The sequence below is a fragment of the Macrobrachium rosenbergii genome, chromosome 28 (assembly GCF_040412425.1).
Source record: "Macrobrachium rosenbergii isolate ZJJX-2024 chromosome 28, ASM4041242v1, whole genome shotgun sequence".
NCBI lineage: Eukaryota > Metazoa > Arthropoda > Malacostraca > Decapoda > Palaemonidae > Macrobrachium > Macrobrachium rosenbergii.
This window is the reverse complement of record NC_089768.1, coordinates 575,001-590,754: the sequence shown is the minus strand read 5'-3', so window position 1 is coordinate 590,754 and position 15,754 is coordinate 575,001. Positions and strand designations below refer to the sequence as shown.

Here is a 15,754-nt window from a genome sequence, read left to right as displayed (position 1 = left end):
CATCACTCTCAGGATCAAGGAGGACCTTCAGTGGTGGCTGGTGGAAGGCAGATTCTCGGTAGGAAAGTCTCTCCACCGTCTGAGCCCCAACCTAACGTTATATTCAGATGCATCAGATCCGGGTTGGGGGGCTCTCCTCGACAACAAGGAAGTATCCAGGACTTGGTCCCCAGCCGAAAGAAACTTTCACATAAACATGAAGGAACTAAAAGCAATATACCTGGCTCTTCAGTCCCTCTCAGCAACAACTAACAACAAAACAATCGTGGTCCATTCAGACAGCTTAACCACTCTGGCTTACATAAGGAATTGGGGGAAACACATTCCTTTTTGCTTTGCGAACTGGACAAGAATCTTCTGTGGGCACAGGACACCAATATCTGCATGGTGACCTGCTTCATTCAAGGAAAACTGAATCTACTAGCGGACGAATTAACCCTTAAACGCCTACTGTACGTATCATACGTCGACTAAAATTGTCTGTTGGGTGCCGAGTGGACGTACCGTACGTCGACTATAAAAAATTTCAACCTTCGGTCAACTTTGACTCAGCCGAAATGGTCGAAAAACGCAATTGTAAGCTAAAACTCTTACATTCTAGTAATATTCAATCATTTACCTTCATTTTGCAACAAATTGGAAGTCTCTAGCACAATATTTCGATTTATGGTGAATTTAAAAAAAAAAATTTTTCCTTACGTCCGTGCGGTAACTCGGCCGAAAATTTCAGAAATTCTTTCATCATTTTGTCGTCATTTTTGCACCGTTTTATATTAGCCGTTACGTAGAGTTTTATATATGATAATGTGTGCAATTTCATGTAAAATACAACAAAAAACAACCCATGGTTGTAGCTTATATCAGTTTGGAAATATTTTCATGTAAATCATGATAAATGCCAAAATTTCAACCTTCGGTCAACTTTGACTCGACCAAAATGGTAAAAAAATGCAATTGTAAGCTAAAACTCTTACATTCTAGTAATATTCAATCATGTACCTTCATTTTGCAACAAAGTGGAACTCTCTAGCACAATATTTCGATTTATTGTGAATTTCTGAAGAAAAAAAACTTTTTCCTTACGTCTGCGCGCAGTAACTCGGCCGAATATCTCAGAAATTCTTTCATCACGTTGTCGTAATGTTTGCATCGTTTTACATTAGCCGTTACATAAACTTTTATATATGAAAATGTGCACAATTTCATATAGAATACAACAGAAAATAACTCATTGTTGTAGCTTTTATCAGTTTTGAAATATTTTCACATAAATCACAATAACTGCCAAAATTTCAACCTTCGGTCAACTTTAACTCGACCGAAATGGTCGAAAAACGCAATTGTAAGCTAAAACTCTTACATTCTAGTAATATTCAATCATTTACCTTCATTTTGCAATAAATTGGAAGTCTCTAGCACAATATTTCGATTTATGGTGATTTTTTGAAAAAAAAACTTTTTCCTTACGTCCGCGCGGTAACTCGGCCAAACATCTCTGAAATTCTTTCGTCATGTTGTCGTAATGTTTGCACCATTTTATATTAGTCGTTACATAAGCTTTTATATATGAAAATGTGCGCAATTTCATGTAGAATACAAGAGAAAATAACTCATGGTTGTAGCTTTTATCAGTTTTGAAATATTTTCATATAAATCACGATAAATAGAAAAAATTTGACTTTCGGTCAACTTTAACTCGACCGAAATGGTCGAAAACTGCAATTGTAAGCTAAAACACTTACAGTCTAGTAATATTCAATCAATTAGCTTCATTTTTCAACAAACGGGAAGTCTCTAGCACAATATTTCGATTTATGGTGAATTTTTGAAAAAACATTTTTTTACGTCCGCGTGTTACGAATTCATGCATCATTTTGTGATAATATTTTCTCTGTGTTGCTTTGATCCTTTTACAATTTGTTATATACCAAAATCATCATAATTTAGTGTACAATACAAAGAAAAAAAAATAACCCGTTAGCTTTAACCGTTTTGCTCACAGCGCGATTTGTATACAATTATATATGAACATTTTTTTCACACTGTCATATATTTCAATATTTATATATGATAATGATATTTTTTTCATTTCTGATGGTTGCATACTAAACTTCAGGCAATGACAAAAAAAGGAGCCAAAAGTGAACTCTTAATCTTAAAAACTAAGTGTGCTGTGATTTTTTGAAAAAAACTTTTTTTCCTCTTCGGCGCAAACTCCCGAACGCCGCCGGCATACGGGAGACGTTTTTGTAAATAGAGGCTCGGCGTTAGAGGGTTAAGTTGCGGCAAACAGGTTCTACTGACGGAGTGGACACTGAATCCTCAGGTGTGCATCGACCAGTGGAAACAGTGGGGAACAACATCGATAGACCTGTTTGCAACGTCTAGGAGCCATCGTGTCCTGCTGTTTTGTTCCCCAGCGCCAGATCCTCGAGCATAGGTGACAGATGCCATGCTGCAAGATTGGTTGGGTCTAGATGTTTACGCCTTTCCCCATTCAGCATGGTGAGAGAAGTCCTGAAGAAGTTAAGAACCCACGTCAACTTATCAATGACCCAAGTGGCTCCCTGTTGGCCACACAAGGAATGGTTCCCAGACCCTTCCCTTCTTGTAGATTTCCTGAGGCTGTTTCAAACAACCTCATTTTCGCCACTTTCACCAAGGGTTGTCCACTCTCGCTCTGACAGGCTTCAGACTTTCTGGGAGCTTGTCAGCGAAAGGATTTTCAAGAAAGGCTGCAGAAGCAGTTGCAGGATGTAGGCGCCAATCTTCTGCTGTGGTCTACCAAGCCAGGTGGGCAGTTTTCCGAGTGTAACGAGAGAATAATATCTCTTCTTCTAAGACGGCTCTAACCCAAATGGCTGATTTTTTCCTGTATTTGAAAACTTCCAAGTTATTGGCTACATCTACCATAAAAGGTTATAGAGCTATGCTGAATTCTGTCTTCAAACATAAGGGATTAGACCTGTCTTTGAATCAAGACATTAGCGATTTGATCAAATCCGGAAAAAAGTTTTTTCCAAAAAATCACAGCATGCTTAGTTTTTAAGATTAAGAGTTCATTTTTGGCTCCTTTTTTTGTCATTGCCTGAAGTTTAGTATGCAAACATCAGAAATGAAAAAAATATCATTATCATATATAAATATTGGAATATATGACAGCGTGAAAAAAAAATTCATATATAATTGTATACAAATCACGCTGTGAGCAAAACGGTTAAAGCTAATGAGTTATTTTCTTTTTCGTTGTATTATACACTAAATTGCGATGATTTTGGTACTTAACAAATTGTAAAACGATCAAAGCAACACAGAAAATATTATCACAAAATGATGCATGAATTCGTAACGTGCGGACGTAAAAAAAAGTTGTTTTCAAAAATTCACCGTAAATCGAAATATTGTGCTAGAGACTTCCTGTTTGTTGCAAAATGAAGGTAATTGATTGAATAGTACTAGACTGCAAGTGTTTTAGCTTAAAATTGCAGTTTTCGACCATTTCGGTCGAGTTAAAGTTGACCGAAGGTCAAATTTTTTCTATTTATTGTGATTTATGTGAAAATATTTCAAAACTGATAAAAGCTACAACCATAAGTTATTTTTTGTTATATTCTACATGAAATTGCACACATTTTTATGTATAACACTTTATGTAACGCCTAATAGAAAACAGTACGAAAATTACGACAAGGTGACTAAAGAAATTCTGAGACTTTCAGCCAAGTTGCCGTGCGCGGAGGTAAGGAAAAAGTTTGGTAGAAACTTCCCATTTGTTGCAAAATGAAGGTAAATGATTGAATGTTACTAGAATGTAAGAGTTTTAGCTTACAATTGCATTTTTCAACCATTTCAGTCGAGTCAAAGTTAACCATAGGTTTAAATTTTGGCACTTACCGTGATTTATATGAAAATATTTCAAAACTGATAAAAGCTACAACCATGAGTTATTTATTGTTGTATTCTACATGAAATTGCGCACATTTTCATATATAAAACTTTATGTAATGCCTAATAGAAAACTGTGCAAAAATTACAACAGTGACTAAAGAATTTCTGAGATTGTAAGAGCCTGACGCCGTCTCTTCCAAACACGTGTGTGTTCGGCGTCCATTGGAGTGGCGAGATGTTTGGTGTCTTCACAAACAGAAACATCCACACAGTTTGATACAGAAGATTCATTGGAACATTATGAGTACATGATTAGAATGCTTGCATGGCAATGCAAGTAGTGGTGATTGTACATACATAAGACAACAATGATTAGGGAGAAACAGACGAAAATATTGTATGGTTGAAATCGCGTTCCTTTAGAGAAAGAAAACGAGATGCTCTTGTCTTGTCCACTCCGATGGACGACGAACACACACGTGTTTGGAAGAGATGGCGTCAGGCTCTTACAAGATTTTCAGCAGAGTTAGCACGGACGTAAGGAAAAAGTTTTTTTCAAAAATTCACCATAAATCGAAATATTGTGATAGAGACTTCCAATTTGTTGTAAAATGAAGGTAAATAATTGAATATTACTAGAATGTAAGAGGTTTAGCGTACAATTGCATTTTTCGACCATATCGGTCGAGTCAAATTTGACCGAAGGTTGAAATTTTGGCACTTATTGTGATTCATATAAAAATATTTCAAAAGTGATAAAAGCTACAACCATGACTTATTTTTTGTTGTATTCTACATGAAATTGCGCACATTTTCATATATAAAACTTTATGTAACGGCTAATATAAAACGGTGCAAAAATTACGACAAAGGGACTAAAGAAATTCTGAGATTTTCAGCAAAGTTAGCGCGCGCAGAGTTAAGGAAAAGGATTTTTTCAAAAATTCACCATAAATCGAAATATTGTGCTAGGGACTTCTCGTTTGTTGCAAAATGAAGGTAAATGATTGAATATTACTAGAATGTAAGAGTTTTGGCTTACAATCGCATTTTTTTACCATTTTGGTCAAGTCAAAGTTGACCGAAGGTTGAAATTTTAGCACTTATTGTGATTTATATCAAAATATTTCAAAACTGATAAAAGCTACAACCATGAGTTATTTAATGTTGTATTCTACATGAAATTGCGCACATTTTCATATAAAAGCTTTGTGTAATGCCTAATAGAAAACTGTGCAAAAAGTACGACAAAGTGACTAAAGAATTTCTGAGATTGTAAGAGCCTGACGCCATCTCTTCCAAACACGTGTGTGTTCATGTGTTCGTCGTCCATTGGAGTGGTGAGACGTTTGGCGTCTTCACAAACAGAAACATGCACACAGTTTGATACAGAAGATTCATTGGAACATTATTAGTACATGATTAGAATGCTTGCATGGCAATGCAAGTAGTGGTGATTATGCATACATCAAGACAACAATGGTTAGGGAGAAACAGACGGAAATATTGTATGGTTGAAATCGCGTTCCTTTAGAGAAAGAAAACGAGATGCTCTTGTCTTGTCCACTCCGATGGACGACGAACACAAACGTGTTTGGAAGAGACGGCGTCAGGCTCTTACAAGATTTTCAGCAGAGTTAGCGTGGACGTAAGGAAAAAGTTTTTTTTCAAAAATTCACCATAAATCGAAATATTGTGCTAGAGAATTCTCGTTTGTTGCAAAATGAAGGTAAATGATTGAATATTACTAGAATGTAAGAGGTTTAGCTTACAATTGCATTTTTCAACCATTTTGGTTGGGTCAAAGTTGACCGAAGGTTGAAATTTCGGCACTTATCGTGATTTATATGAAAGTCAAAATTGATAAAAGCTACAACCATGAGTTAATTTTTGTTGTATTCTACATGAAATTGCGCACATTTTCATGTATAAAATTTTATGTAAAGGCTAATAGAAAACGGTGCAAAAATTATGACAAAGTGACTGAAGAATTTCTGAGATTTTCAGCAGAGTTAGCTGATGCTTTCTTTTGGGATAAGAAAGAAATTCTCGCATGCGCAGTTGGGTCACGCTTGTAAACAAAACAGCAGCGTGATCCGTGAACTCCCAGCATCCCTCAAGGCGCGTGATTTAAAATTTTTCGCAAATGAGGCCTTTAAGTATTTTTCCGCGAATATTTAAAAAAACTTTTTGTAGTCAACGTATTTTATGTCCACTCAGCACCCAACAGACAACTTTGGTTGACGTAAAATACGTCCAGTCGGCGTTAAAGGGTTAAGTTATTTTTCGAACTAGAAACACTTCTTACAGTATAACAAAAAATAACCTTGCCCCATATAAATAAAGTCTACAGATTCATTCACGCTAACTAGAAGCAAGAAAAGCGCTCTGAACTGAGTTAAATACTGTATGGCAAAATAAGCACCGCATAAACGATTTCCAAACCAAAACATTGATTGCTATGATCGCAATTTATAATATAAAAGCAGTGTAAGAATATGTACAATATTATTGGATACAGTGAATTAAGGCATAACATTTTAAAAGATCCATGGAAAAGATTCGTATTCGTTGTGTTGATGTTTGTATGATACGATATGTGAATATAGAGTACAGTATAATGTAGGCCAGGCTACCGCATATGTATACGGTATCCCATAGTGTAGGCTAAGCTAATTCTTGTTTGTTATTCAATTTCTCTTTGTACTGAATTATCATAAGTCACTCTGCATGAACCTCCAGAATTAGCTAGGTTACCATATATGTATACATGGTACCGAATACCCTAGTGTGGCGAGGCTTTATTTGAGGTACGTTTTTTCCAACAAAGTGTTTTTTTTTTTTTTTTGGAACTTAACCCCATTGTAAGTAGAATAATACATGTATAAGCATTTTTTTTTTTTTTTAACTATCAAAATGGACAGTTCTAAGTGTTTTAAGTGGGGTTCTAAGTATTTCCGGGTTCTAGCAATTCGCGGGGGGTGGGGGGTTGTGGTATGCATCCCTGCGAGTGGGGGTGTTTATGATATATATATAATATATATTTGTTTATTGGATTGTTAGCTTTGGGTAGTGTATGTCCAAGATGTCACCTCCTATCAATGTGGGATTCTGCTGTGTAATTATTTGGTAAGTTACTTATATAAAAATGACATTTTTTAATAAAATAAAGTTTTATATATGTTTACCAAATAATTACATAATCAGAGCCCTCCCTCCTCCCCTCTCAGTGGACAGAGGGCATAAACGAATTGATCTCTTTAGCTGTGCTGTACCTATTGTTCCCCGAAAGTGGGCGGGGCAACCACCTACACCCAAAACAAAAGAGCGCTACCGCAGATTTTGAATTTTGAGCTGCCGCGTTAAGTAGAAACTAATAGCTATGTAATTATTTGGTAAGTATGTGTAAAACTTTTATTATAAAAATGTCATTTTACATAAATACACTGTTCACCCACATATTCATGATCATCATCATCCACTTCCCCCCCCCCCACTTCCTTCTCATCAACCCCTGACACAATCACATCCTCCACATACACACTTGAGTGTCCTTCCAGTTTCCTTTCAAGTGCATCTCCTCTGCCCTCATCTTCAGACTCTTCCAGTTCATCTTCACTCGTTTCAATTTCAGTTTCATCCGCAAACAAAACCTCAAGAAGATTTTCTTCCTTACTTGGCGTTAGATTGCATTTTTGATTCTTAGTAAGCGATGAGATGTACTGGACTGTTCATTCGCTGAGGTTGGGGTGCCAACATTCCCTGAGATTACACTCGCCTTCAGAGCGTCACGCTTACAGTTTTGACATTATGTACTGTATATCTACAATGATTAAAGAATAATTTGTGAAAAGTGGAAAAAACCAGATCACAGATATTAGAGATAGAACACTTTTCGGTGAACACAGACGCCTACCCTATCACAAGTGTGAAAAGACTGGTCAGTGTTACCACCTTGTGAGTCACCGCACGAGATGTTGTAAGCCTTTGCACGTCACTTCTCGTCACCCCTCGTCACCCCTCTACACATGGAAACAAAAACAATCTTTTATTAATTTTTTTTTGTGATGACATCTAAATCTGCCATCAGTAAGTCAAGGTGTTGGTTTTTTGACATATAGTTATGTGATTGGTAAGTGAAAGGGTTAAAATACATGAAGGTAGGAAGATCATGTAATTATTTGAGTTCTTTTTAAATCTTTGTAGCTTATTTGTTTTGCTGGTTAATTGATAATTAAAAACACCATTGTAATTATGATTTCAGCTGTTTTGATGAATGGGATGAGTTCATTCATCAAGCAAATGAGTGTATAAAAATCATGCATTTTATATCAAGTAAAATTTGAATGTGTTTTGCTGTACGTAACTGCATCTGTTTTTTTCTCAATGTTGTGAATCTAGCCATAGTGTATGAGCTTCTTTCATTAGTCGCACTTTTATGTTTATTTTCCTCTCACAATGTTCGTCTACTCCTGACAGTGTAAGCACGCGACTGACTGGCCGAGGTGATTTGCTTGATGATGTAATTTGCATGTGACTCATAAACTAGAACAGGTAATGTAGTCTTGATATTTACTGCTGGTATTGGAACAGAGTTATACTGTAAATCTTCTTTCCTTTTTCCACTTCAAGGATCATGCTAGTAGTGTTCTTTTAGATGCTTAATCATTAGATTTGCCAATTCTTACAGCATATCAGTTTAGGTGATGTTTGCTGCAATTCAGCTTCAGCATGTCAGTCCAAATGGATTACTTTAAGGATCTTATATTGTGGTATTAAAGACTGAAAAATAGTGGTTGCACTAATCTCTGTCAGTGTCATGTAACTGTAGTGAAGAAGATGAATGTTTAGCTTTTCCCTTCTATGTTTTAATATTATCCCATCTTTGTATTTTGTGTGAAAAGTGATATCTTGGATCTGAACTTCTCTGTCACTGTCAAATCTAGACTTGACATTTTTCTCAGCCTCACGGAACTGTAGCCAAACACTTCTTTCTTCTCTAATCAGAACCATTTGATTAAAGTGTAAGTGTAAGAAAGTTAGTTTAATATGAATTTTAAGATATAACTTATGTCAGAAAAAAGAGTAAAGGGAATGCTACACAGTATTCTCGTTCTAATGCAATCGCTTACTTTATTTTATTAAACACATCTACAATCCATGTTTTATCTTTGCCTCAACAATAGATTGAAACTGTTGTTTTGTGATAGTAAAACCTGTTTCTAAGTTTAGTGTCAAAGCCAGTTTTTTTTTCATATTCCTCCTTTTTCTTTGTTCCCTCTATCTTTTCCTTAAAATTCAGAGTTTGGTCTTTTAAGGCATTTTAAATTGCTTGGAAAGATATATTGGACTTATTTTTTTACTCATTAGTATCTGGCATTACATTTTTTACTTTATAATGGTACTTTGCTATATAGAGGAGAATGGTCCAGACAGCTACCAAACCTCATATTTTACTAAAATCCTAATGCCTGGTAGGTGGGAGAGCAGCTACATACCAAATGTTTTCTTTAGAATAGTGCAATGTTTGTTCGTGTAAGGAGGCTGATAGTATGGTGGAAAGAAGTATATTTGAATCCAGTTTCATATAAGAAAAATATTTGTAAGAACATGAACATCAGCCTAGGAAGGAATGTATAAGCTAGATCCACGATTAATAGACACAAATACATGTTAAGAAAGGTAGTTTGTTGTGGTTTTACAGCAAAGGAGTGAAACCACTGAGTTTATGGATCCTTCCTTTTTCCTGACAGGCGTGTGAATAATATTTCCAATAGCCCTTATGTTCATTATTTCTCTGACGATTGCCCCTAACTTGTGTAATGAATATTTTTAATACAGTTCATCAGTCCTCTCAAAAACATATACAGTACTCCTTCAATTACCCAGATTAATGGAGCCAAGGCCCTGTTGGATAATGGCGAAATCCAGATAACAGAGTAGGGGCTTTTTTTTGGACACAGTTGGTGCAGGATAATGGGAACAAATTTAGAGGTTACTAAATAAAACCCTGATCCTAAACCTAATTTATCAATCTTAATCAACAGTGACCATCAAAAAAGAACCTTGACATAATTCATCAACCTTAACCTACAAGGACCATTAAAAAGAACCTTAACCTAATTCATCAGTTGTAATCTACAATGACCATCAAAAAGAACCTTAACCTAATTCATCAGTCGTAATCTACAACGACCATCAAAATGAACCTTAACCTAATTCATCAATCTTAATCTACAACGACCATCAAAAAGAACCTTAGCCTAATTCATCAGTCTTAATCTGCAATGACCATCAAAAAGAACCTTAGCCTAATTCATCAATCTTAATCTACAGCGACCATAAAAAAGAACCTTAACCTAATTCATCAGTCTTAATCTGCAACGACCATCAAAAAGAACCTTAGCCTAATTCATCAATCTTAATCTACAACTACCATCAAAAAGAACCTTAGCCTGATTCATCAGTCTTAATCTGCAACGACCATCAAAAAGAACCTTAGCCTAATTCATCAATCTTAATCTACAACGACCATCAAAAAGAACCTTAGCCTAATTCATCAATCTTAATCTGCAACGACCATCAAAAAGAACCTTAACCTAATTCATCAATCTTAATCTGCAATGACCATCAAAAAGAACCTTAGCCTAATTCATCAATCTTAATCTGCAACGACCATCAAAAAGAACCTTAGCCTAATTCATCAATCTTAATCTACAACGACCATAAAAAAGAAATTCTTTCGTCTCGTTGTCGTAATATTTGCACCATTTTATATTAGTCGTTACATAAAGTTTTATATATGAAAATGTGCGCAATTTCATGTACAATATAACAGAAAATAACTCATGGTTGTAGCTTTTATCAGTTTTGAAATATTTTCATATAAATCACGATAAATAGAAAAATTCTACTTTCGGTCAACTTTAACTCGACCGAAATGGTCGAAAACTGCAATTGTAAGCTAAAACACTTACAGTCTAGTAATATTCAATCAATTAGCTTCATTTTTCAACAAACGGGAAGTCTTTAGCACAATATTTCGATTTATGGTGAATTTTTGAAAAAAATATTTTTTACGTCCACGCGTTACGAATTCATGCATCATTTTGTGATAATATTTTCTCTGTGTTGCTTTGATCGTTTTACAATTTGTTATATACCAAAATCATCGCAATTTAGTGTACAATACAACTAAAAAAAATTAACTCATTAGCTTTAATCGTTGTGCTTACAGCGCGATTTGTATACAATTATATGAGTTTTTTTTTTTTTTGCTGTCATATATTCCAATATTTATATATGATAATGATATTTTTTTTCATTTCTGATGGTTGCATACTAAACTTCAGGCAATGACAAAAAAAAAAGGAGCCAAAAATGAACTCTTAATCTTAAAAACTAAGCGTGCTGTGATTTTTTAAAAAAACTTTTTTTACGCTTCGGCGCTAACTCACCGAACGCCGCCGGCATACAGGAGACGTTTTTGTAAGTAGAGGCTCGGCATTTAAGGGTTAATCTACAACGACCATCAAAAAGAACCTTAACCTAATTCATCAATCTTAATCTACAACGACTACCAAAATGAACCTTAACCTAATTCATCAATCTTAATCTACAATGACCACCAAAAAGAACCTTAACCTAATTCATCAGTCTTAATCTACAATGACTACCAAAATGAACCTTAACCTAATTCATCAGTCGTAATCTACAACAACCATCAAAAAGAACCTTAATTCATCAATCTTAATCTACAACGACCATCAAAAGGAACCTTAACCTAATTCATCAATCTTAATCTACAACAACCACCAAAAAGAACCTTAACCTAATTCATCAATCTTAATGTACAACGACCATCAAAAAGAACCTTAACCTAATTCATCAGTTGTAATCTACAACGACCATCAAAAAGAACCTTAACCTAATTCATCAATCTTAGTACTACAGTTTTCCCCCAACTATGGTCTCTGTGACTTCTTCTTCAAATTGGGAGTTAGCTTGCTCAACACCAGCCAGTTTATTTTGTCGATATCCTTCATCCTACTGGAGAGATCAACACCTAGTTTTTGTTCCTCTCCAATTGTTGGCCTGACCAAGTTTTTATGTTTGTGCAATCTGACAACTTCCCGTTCTCTCTCTACATTATCTCGCCTCCGCCTTATCTCTTCCTCTGTTTTCAACTTCTCCTCTAATTGTCTCTCTCTTTGGATTAATTCTTTCACTATCGTTTCGTCGCCCCTTTTATAATATTCTACTCCACTGTCCTCTGAAGGAAAATTTCAGCTCTTACGTTTAAGCTTCTATGATTTCTTGCCCCACAGTTTACGTGAAGGGGAGTCCTTCATTCTACACTAACACACGCTAACAGACTGCAAGTAAAAAAAGAAAAAATAAACATGCATAATCAAATAATCTTACACTAACAAACACTCAAAACAAATATGATGAAAAATAAAAAACACAGTGGTTTAAAAAATGCAAGCTTCTTTTCTCAAACCCAATTTTCCATACTACCACCATACTCCCCCTGACTAAAATAAAGGAAATCTTATTTCTCTCTCTTTTTTTTTTTTTTTTTTAAAACCCCTTTCTGAGTACGCATATCTTCCACATACCTTGAACTCACCAAGTTCACTCCCTCCACATCCTTCTCAAATTCAAACAACCCATCACGTGTACTCTCTCCAAACAACCTAGTAAATATACCCTTACTCTTTCTACTTTTTCCTTTAGACCTCTCTCGTTCCACCAACACTATCTGTTTATCTCCCCAATTTATATCTTCATCTATTTCTTCACTCCTTTTCCTTCCCCTCCCTTAACAACTTCATAATGGGGTGCTCCATTATGTATTTTGGTGGTTCTCTCCATCTTTTCAAATGATTATATCATGCCCTTATTACCTTTACTTTCCTTCTTCATTCCTGTCTTCTAGCACATAACTCAATCCATTTGACCCCACCATTTTCACTACATATGGACCTTACTCATCTTACTCACGCATCTTATATACTCACTGTAAATTTTCCTTGCTCGACCACTTCCTTCAACACCTTATCTCCCACTTCGAAACTCGCGAACCTTTCACTCGCCTGTCCCCACACACCCTGCTCTTCTTCATTCAAATCCAACCTCACTCTCACATACCTCTCATAATTCATCACATATTCACTCTGAGAAATACCAGCACTTTTATGTACTGACCCGTTATGCATTGCGACTACTCTTCCTAACAACAAATCCCATTCATTCTCTCTATCAGTCAACATTCGTAACATCTCACTCAGAGTCCTTATGGTTCATTCCGCCAACCCATTCACACTCGCCATGCATGGAATTGTTACAACATGCTTGATACCCCACTCTCTCAAATGGTCTAACAACAAACTACAGCCCATTATCACTCAACTTTCTTACTGGTTGACTTACTCATGGAGGCAACAAGACCATACTGACCACTCTTGCAACACTCTCACTAGTTTTATTCTTTACCGCTGCACAACTTACTCTTTACCGCTGCACAACTTACAAACTTACTCTTATGATCTACCATAACAACCACTCCTACATTTCCTCTTGCAGTTTACCAGCAAAGTTACACAATCAGTTGCCACTAACTCAATGGTTCTTTCATACTCAACTTTAAAACAGGTGGGCTAACATACACTGATATTTTCCCTACTGGCATTCTTCACACGTAAGTACCACATCCATACAAATTTTCCTCAAATATATGGAAAACATTTCCTCTTTCATACACTTGATTAATTTAAACTTCCCCACATGGCCATATCTCCTCAATATCCTCTGAGAATACTTAAAACCCCTCTAAAAACACTTAGAACTGCCCATTTTGATAGTTTAAACACAGAAAAACCCTGTAAAAATGCATATACCTGAGTATTTTAATAGTTTTATCACAAAAAGTGCATTTATTCATGAAAATTATATGAAAATACAGTAATTAGTAAATATTTGTCAGTGAAAAATACCGCAAATGGGCGAATTTTCCGCGAATGGTGGCTAGATATGTTCCATAGAGAAACCCGCGAATCATGAGAACGCGAATACGGGGGTTTTACTGTATTTTCATCTCATTTTCATGACTAAATGCACTTTTTGTGATAAAACTATTAAAATACTCAGGTAGTGCTCGAGTTACAATATTTCACCGTACGATAACTCAATTTTGCAATGGGGTAAGCAGTTAATACCGATACGACAATATTTATAAAATATTTTTAAATTTCGCACTGGCACAGGCAGCGAAAGAGACCAAATTACAATAGGCCAGCTTCTTGTCCTCCAACTCTTTATCCTATCTTCTAGTCAAAAAAGTAACAGAGAATAATAAAAGTATTGTTAGTAACGTTATACTCTTGCGTAAATGTGTACAGCCATAAACAACCGGCCGAGAAAGTGTTGTTTTGTTTATCACCGAATCTGATAACAACAACCCTTTTGCTTGTATTTCAACCATCGTATGGTAATACACAATTACCGTAGGTTATAGTAAAAACGACGTTAATTAGAATAGGACTGATATATTTTTACATTATACTCTTATTCGGTATGGATAAAAGATCGGCAAGGAAATATACTGCTAAATTTTTGCTGCAAGTTGTAGTTGAAGCTGAGAGAACGGTGTTTAAGCTGGTAATGACTATAAATTATCGTGCATTGGCAACATGGATGAAATAAAAAGTACACCTTAGTTTAACCAGACCACTAAGCTGATTAACAGCTCTCCTAGGGCTGGCCCGAAGGATTAGACTTATTTTTACGTGGCTAAGAACCAATTGGTTACCTAATAACGGGACCTACAGCTTATTGTGGAATCCAAACCACATTATGGCGAGAAATGAATTTCCATCACCAGAAATAAATTCCCCTGATTCTTCATTGGCCGGCTGGAGAATCGAATACAGGCCCAGCAAAGTGCTAGTCGAGAACGATATCAACCCGTCCAACGAGGAACTAACAAACTTAACAGTAATTAAAATTAGAGAGAAAGTATTTTAATCAAAACTACTGGGCATGAAAGAACACATTACTGTTATTTTTACGCCGATAAACGATAAATACATAAAGCTCGTATTATGATGAAATCAAGTGAAAATAGCGAACGGAATCTTGATTTTTTACACAAAACAAACGCCCAATGTCATCTCTTAACGAAAAAAATATCTAAATTAATTTCATAATGAGACATATTTAAGTTATATTTTGACTTAAAAACACTTCGTACAGTACAACGAAAAATAGTTTTGCCCCATGTAAATAAAGTATTTAGAGGTTCATTTACACTAACTAGAAGGAAGAAAAGCCCTCTGAATTAAGTTAAACACGGCGAAATAAACACCGCGTACACGATTTCCAAACCAAAACACTGGTCGCTATGATCGCAGTTTATAATACAAAAGCAATATAAGAATATATACAATATTATTGGATACAGTGAATTAAGGCATAAAATTCAAAAGATCCATGGAAAAGATTCATATTTGTTATGTTGATGTTTGTATAATACGATATGTGAATATAGAGCACAGTATAATGTAGGCTAGGCTACCGTATATGTATATGATATACCATAGTGTAGGCTAAGCTAATTCTTGTTTGTTATTCAGTTTCTCTTTGTATTGAATTATCATAAGTCACTCTGCATGAACTCCCAGAATTAGCTGATATTAATAATTATTATACCGTATATGTATAGAGTATCCTTTATAGTGTAGGCTAGGCTACCATATATGTATATATGGTACTGAATTCCCTAGTTAGTTTTTTTTGTGCGTGTTTGAACCATCAAAATAGACAATTCTAAGTGTTTTTAGAAGGGTTCTAAGTATTCACAACA

At 35.4% G+C, this 15,754-nt stretch overlaps 1 protein-coding gene across 16 annotated transcripts in view; it reads left to right on the top strand.

Moving 5' to 3' along the window:
• The window catches only part of LOC136853965 (ralA-binding protein 1-like), a 437,575-nt gene that overhangs the window by 114,713 nt on the left and 307,108 nt on the right, over positions 1-15,754 (top strand). For 8 of the 16 annotated variants that reach the window (XM_067129879.1, XM_067129880.1, XM_067129881.1 and 5 more), the window contains one exon: positions 8,368-8,442. The exons of 6 other annotated variants lie outside the window; for them this stretch is intronic. The gene's annotated coding sequence lies outside the window, so the exon portion shown is untranslated. The remainder of the gene's footprint in view (positions 1-8,367; positions 8,443-15,754) is intronic. 2 more of the 16 variants (XM_067129882.1, XM_067129875.1) reach the window with 1 other exon arrangement.